The following is a 6,161-nucleotide window of genomic DNA, read 5'->3' on the forward strand; positions in this document are numbered from 1 at the left end:
AAACAAAAGATATCCACGTGTTCCTTTCCAAATAGTATAATATAATTTGATTTTGACCTTCAGCTTGCTCTTCTTGACAGTGGCTGGCGTTTCCTCAGGTGGACTGGCTGCAGCGGACAGCTGCTTTGTCTTCAGCTGAGCCAGAAGCATATAACTCAAGCATCTGCCGCTCCATCCTTTGAGAGAGGCATATCTGCGATGCCATCACGGAAGCAAAGAGCGGCTGAGCCTGTGCCAAATTCACGATGTGTGGCCGAAATCCATTTACCTTCATCAGCCCCATTGTCAGAGGGAAGCTCCTCTTCTAAGCTTTCCATTCGGCATACCAGCGTTTTGTCAAGGGACTTGTCCCCAGTGGATGAAACATGACAATCAATCAATGAATCAGTAAATCAGAGGTCCAATCATCCATCCATTCAGCCATACCGGGCACAGTAACTAACTTCAAGCTGGTCTCCATCTCGCCCACCAGATGGGCCATTTTGATGAAAGGTGCTGGAGAGGGTTCTTGGGAGTGATCCTCTGCTCAGGGTCAGGTTGGAGAAGGGATTTCAGTAGTTTGGGACAGTTTATTTGTTGCTTTTACATCTGGATGGCATGCAGCCTACATGGTTCTGTATGTGTTGTGTATCACAGGCTAGTTTGACGCGTCACTCAATCAGGAATCTCATTGTTTAGTCGGATATTGTTCAATGATCAGGGTTTGATCTTTTTTATTTTTAGTTCCAATTCATGATGATGTAATTTAATAGGATTTATTCGTTGGATCACACACAAGATGTACCAAAAGCTCACTGCGAGGGTCCTTCCTCTATCCCCCCAGGCCCCAAAATGCACCATAGAGATCTCTGAATATATATTTTTCTTTAACCAGTGTACAATACCATGTATTGTTGTCAATAGTTCCTCCTATTTCTGTTAAAAACGTTTTCAAAACCACCATAAAACCATTATCAGACAATGAAGTTATAATTACATAAATCAAGCAGGCATGAAACTTTCAAAATGAATTAGTTCAATTAGATAAGATCAGCTGTTGCCATTAATGTCATATGAAATGAATCACCACAGCACCGATGAACGTGGACAGTATTTCTCTGCTAGATGCATCATGACACATAAATAAGAGCAGGAGAAGATTCCATGTGCATGTCTTTATGTTACAGAGCGTCTCTTTAAGGTGCATTAGACCCGATGGAGGTGGTTGCTGTGCACGAGCTGCTGGCGCCTGCAGGCAGCCCTCGGTTGCCCGGGAAACGCAGATGGTGGATGAAGGGCGCGCATACAAAAGAGCATAAACCTGTGGCAGCAGCTGGAGAGCGAGCCCGCTGATTAAATCAGGGCCGCGCAGTCCCTCTTATTCAAAGACGTCTCTGTTCTCTCGTAATACCTCCCGTCCATTTTTCCTCTTCTTTGTCCCCGGGGCTCCCGTCTCCACTTTGTCCCGTTCTCCCTCGGACTGCTCCCCCCCCGTCAGTGCGCAGCTGCTGCGGGCGCTCCCACATCTGCCTGTCTCGGCTCGGCAGCCATGCAGACGACGCTCGGCCGCGGCTCGTGTAAGTTGCGCGTAGCGTGTCCGGTCCGCTGCGGGCTAATCGCTGCACACATATGCGCCATGAATCTGCACGTTTGTCGGCGCCTCTTATCGTGGAAGAAAAAGAAGAAAGAAAGAAGATTTTTTGTTGTTGTTGCGTCGCCTGATGCTGCGGGTCACCTACGCGGTGGAACGCGGAGATCACTGGTAGGAAAAACACACCACAGCTCATTTTATTCTGTTGTGATTTCACCTGGTTTTATTGTTCTATAGGAATCCTCCTCGTTCGGTTGGATGAATGTGTAGACAAACATGAAGTCGTTTCATTCCCTGCAGTGGAGGGCCTGATCTATCTTCCCTCAGCCCACACCCTTACTCTTCAAATATGCATATTTCTAGCAAGGCTATTTGTGGTGGACACATGCCAGATTAGATTCAAGGTCTATTTCATTATTTAACAAAATTATCTATAGCCTGTGTGGTCTTTCATCCCTAAATAGCAGTATCTGCAGGAACTGAACTATCATCGTTTGCTGTCTTTGGTCATCAAATATGTACATGACAAATTGGGCCATTATATCGGCCCGAAATGAATGCAAATACATAGTGGATCATCTAGAGATCCACTGTACTTATTCAGCGTGCCTTTATATTTTAGGTAACCTGTGGCCGGTGTTGCTGGACTCCTCTACAGTGGTGCCGACATGTCCCTGGTCATCACACTTCAGAATGGGAACCAGCAGCAGGACAGGTCATGTGTACAGGCTTGATTATGTGTATTAAAAAAACACAAGGGAGTTGTTGTTTGTTGTTTTTTGAATAGCACAAAATGGCACATTTTAGTATTAGTCGGTGAATCAGATGGCTGATACTGTAACTTATATTCGTTGGCAGTTGGTGTACTCATTTGACCGTATAGAAATCAGTAAGTGATCTCTGGGGCATCTCGGGAGGACAGTTGGGTTGTGTCCCACATTTCTGCTGCTTTGTGTTGTGTAATCCTCTCCAGCGGCACTGACGCGCACTCCGGACCTCACGAGCCGGGTCGGCTCCATCGTCCTCTGCTGTGCTGCCTGACAGACCGGTAAAGGATCTGACAGTAGAGTTACACCATTATGACTTTCACTCCTCTCATATTCATGTTCAGCACTGTGACCTGTTATATTGGCCTCGCTGAATATAAACTGCGGGGACAATTCTTATGAACCCGTAGTCTTTCTCTTGGCCCATGTAACAGTATATGTCTATGTGTCTATGTGTGTGGAGCCCCTGTGCCTGCGGAAAGTGAAGATAAATGTTTAGCAGATAGAACATGGGAGATTAGTTTTGAGTTAAATAACTGCCATATTTTCAGCTAAAAAACTGCTATGGTTTTCCAGGATTATTGCAGAGGTGAGTTAAACCAACCTGAAAGTGGAGACCTTGACAAAAGAACATTTAAGGAAAATGTTTAATCTGTTAACAATCAGAACAATCATAAAATCACTTCTGTATTTCAGGCTTTAACAGCCGTTGTTTCATTTCTCAAGCAGTGATGGATGCATGGCGCCGTCCCTGATGACCAGAGCCCGAGAAGGAGAGGATCCACGTCCCATGTGTTTCCCCCACTGAGAGGCGACTTCTGATGCTTTTGCGCGTCAGTGAAAATGCGCTGTCACTGCCGCTTTGTGGACAGTGTCAATGCGAACAGGAAGGCATTTCACAGCTGGCGTTTTGAGTCCAAAATCATTTTTCTGTTGCATTTCTTCCTATTTCAAATATGCACCTTTTCTCAGCTGTAAGTAATACTGATGAAGCTAAATTCACTCCCACTATCATTACTTTGTTTGGCTGATTTAAAAACACGGAAGTATTTAACGCCGTGCGTTTCACTGACCTCTTTGATCCATTACTTCGGTTACTGCATCAAACATTCTGGCTTCTTTTCCCTGTATCAGACACTTTAAATGAACCAGAAATGATCCTGTAACGTGTTAACTTTTCTCCAAAGCCAAAACGTTATCGGTGCCAGATCCAGGACGAGAAAGCTTTTGATATTTTTAGCCTGTAACATAAAAAAATAATCTGCTTATCTGATTAAGAAAGACTAGTTTTCTCACATTTTGACAATGTGTAATTCACACATTATGTTCTTTGTTTGTCTTGATACTTTTATGGTTTGACGGTACTCAGTGTATTTTTACTGAAGCGTGTGGGCAGGTGTGTGCCGGCGTGAGAGCATGTGTTTGTGTGCATGTGCTCTATTTGTGTGTGTGTGTGTGTGTGTGTGTGTTTATTCCTGTATATCTGCATGTGTCTCTATGAAAACACACTTTTGTAATTGGCCTGAAGCTTCGAGCTGCTTTTCAGTGGATTTGTTTTTCTCTCTTCCTATACCACACTGAATGTACCAGACAAAGGATTAAAACATATTTACAAATGATTCTTAGCATTTGTTAGGACCCCATTGAAGCAGTTTGGTGGGGGTTCCTGTGATCTAGACAATTACAGGAATCAGGCTGGAAATGAATGGTGTGTAGTTTTCTAAACGATGCCTGCTAGCATCAATTAAACCGTTCCAAAGCTTAACGCCCCATCATCCAATACTGCAGCAAATGCTAATTATTATGTGCAAATAGCTTTTTACCGAGATCTGGGTTCTACTAACAATACCTGACTAATATCTAACAATACTAATGTCTGCTAACAGTCTGATGATTACTAACCTGTTCTCCGAATGCTGATGGCTGGCTTTGTTCTTTCTAACCCCCTGACTAACCCTCTGCTTTATGCCCGCAGTCCAATGCAAACACGCCTCTCTCATGATCCCGCAATCCTTCTTGTAGAAAGCCTAGACCAAGATGCATTATTAAAATAAAATAATCAATAAAAACGGTTAAAAAATAAAAAAGTGAACAAGTCAAGAAGGGTTTCAGGACTTGGGAGGGTAAATGTTATTAACCACTAGATTGAAAGAGGAGGATAATCAGCTGCTGATATCCAACTGGTTTGACCACATACTTCAGAATCCTCATAAAACCGATCATGATCTGATCGTAAAATAATATCACGTCACCGTGTCTCAAATCACAGGCTTTAAAATTCCCATCTTAAGAGACCGTCTTTCTGTCTCGACCTATGTGGTCAACCCTTGCAGATGAGTGCCTGGCTGCTTGTCAGCTCAGACCAAGCAAACCTCAACTCCACCACTAACTTATTATGGTATTGATACTAACCTTGGTGAGGCTGTAAACACCCACCCTACTGCTGTTACTAACATCTGCGTTCCTTCTGACTGAAACATCCTGATGTGTGTAATCAAATCATCCCGTCTCTTTGTTCTTCTTTAATCAAATACACGAGCATGCCTTGTGGCACTAGTAATGCTTATTAAATTACAGTAGATGGAAGTTTTTTATTCCAAACATCTTTTAGTGCCATGAGTGAGGATGCTTGTTAGGAGTCCTGTTGCTCCAGCAGGGTCAGTGACCTGCTCGCCGGAAGTCCTTATAAACAACCTACTAACGTCTGCTAAAGATAAATCAACTTCGACTAACGAAACAATTTTAATATCTATCTGCAAACTAACAAACTAACCCACTAATGAACTAATAATCTAACAATCACTAAATAACTAACTTTGTGCTGAGTGGCAGAATTAATAAGCACGTTTTGAGGAGTTGCATCACCTTTTGAAATGTGCTAACATATTTTAGTTTTTAAAGAACAACTTATTCATGTGCCTTCTGTTATTGTGTGTATGTGTGTGAGAAAAAGAGCACGCAGTGTGTTTGTTATCGCTCTCAGCCAATGCATTCAACATACCAATGAAGGTATATCCATAGAGATGTTTTAGCCAAATGCATCCAGTCACTGACTTCTCTTGTAGTACTACTGAGCACCGAGTTACATACACCCAAACAATACGCTGTATCATGGATGTAAGGAAAAATGAATTCAATGTACACCATTAGTGTTGTGCCGTATTGCTAATTAATCACTTGTCCTTTGAAATGCTTTTGTAATAAACAATTGTCACATATCAAATGTCCTGGTCATGGTCTTGATTCTCAGTTATTTAAAGGAGAAATTGTTTCTGTAGTCTGTTTACAGTCTAATACAAACAACCCATTGAAAAGCATTCAAATTGTCCACAATAACAATAAGGTCAGTCTTATCCAGGAACATGTTTTTTAAACCCAGTTCTATGGAAATGCCAATGGAAAGTGTCATTATCCTAAATATCCTATATTTTCTTGATTATTAATTGATGGAATGATTGTTTTTATGATATGTGCTTGATTTAAAGCACATATCATGAAGCATGATTTAATTTAAAACAAAATCATTTAAATAGCTGAAAAGTTTTTATTTAATACCTATTAATCTTTATAGGTGATAACATTTGATCACCGTGTGTTACCTGAATTAATGTTTTGAAGTCTCTGAAGTATAAATTCTATACTCTAACTTGTTTTAATGAAAGATTTCATGCATAAAGTGTTACAGCAGAGGGCAGCAACTCTTCAGAACAGATTTGTTTTGGTGTGTTGGTGCAGCTATTCATTATATTTGCTACACCTGTTTGCAGTGGTTCAATGATTTCCTTCTATCCATTTTATTTGGATGTCACTCTTTCAAGATGTGC

At 41.7% G+C, this 6,161-nt stretch overlaps 1 long non-coding RNA gene across 1 annotated transcript; it reads left to right on the forward strand.

Annotated features, from left to right (window-relative positions):
• Nucleotides 1–1,187: 1,187 nt before the first annotated feature.
• LOC120830848 (uncharacterized) lies at nucleotides 1,188–5,560 on the forward strand. Its single transcript, XR_013451997.1, has 3 exons — nucleotides 1,188–1,741; nucleotides 2,193–2,618; nucleotides 3,064–5,560. It is a non-coding gene; the product is annotated as an uncharacterized LOC120830848 (long non-coding RNA).
• Nucleotides 5,561–6,161: the final 601 nt, after the last annotated feature.

The sequence above is a fragment of the Gasterosteus aculeatus genome, chromosome 13 (genome assembly GCF_964276395.1).
Source record: "Gasterosteus aculeatus chromosome 13, fGasAcu3.hap1.1, whole genome shotgun sequence".
Taxonomy (NCBI): domain Eukaryota; kingdom Metazoa; phylum Chordata; class Actinopteri; order Perciformes; family Gasterosteidae; genus Gasterosteus; species Gasterosteus aculeatus.